Below are 459 nucleotides of genomic sequence, written 5' to 3'. Positions count from 1 at the left end.
ATACACAGGTGGTCTCTGGCCGAGGTCAGGAAGATCCTTGTGTTGGTACCGCGACCCGAGGGCTTGCAGGTATCCACGGTCCGTTCTCCCTCCCCTTTAACTCTGAATTAATTGATCATTCTCGTGAAGATTCCCTTAATCCTATTTTTCCGGACACCCTTAATAGTTGCGACCGAGGGCCCGCGACTGTCTGTGGTGCTGTTGAGACCCGAGGGATCTCGACGGCCTATGGTCCTTTTGATTCTATTTCCAATTCAAGCTCATACTCTCCAGCGTCGAGAGAAGCTGAAATTTTAAAACCATTACGTCTTGACCATTTGAACGATGAAGAGAGAAAACATGTAAAATCTTTAATTCTTGAGAATACAGATAGATTCTATTTATCTAATGAAAAATTAAACATTACAAATTCTGCTGAACATTTAATCCCCACGGTAAATGAAATACCAATTCACGTCA

The sequence above is a fragment of the Odontomachus brunneus genome, unplaced genomic scaffold, assembly GCF_010583005.1.
Source record: "Odontomachus brunneus isolate Ranch 3 - 2012 unplaced genomic scaffold, Obru_v1 Obru_scaffold_413, whole genome shotgun sequence".
In the NCBI taxonomy this organism is placed as follows: Eukaryota; Metazoa; Arthropoda; class Insecta; order Hymenoptera; family Formicidae; genus Odontomachus; species Odontomachus brunneus.
Note: the sequence above shows the minus strand (reverse complement) of the source record.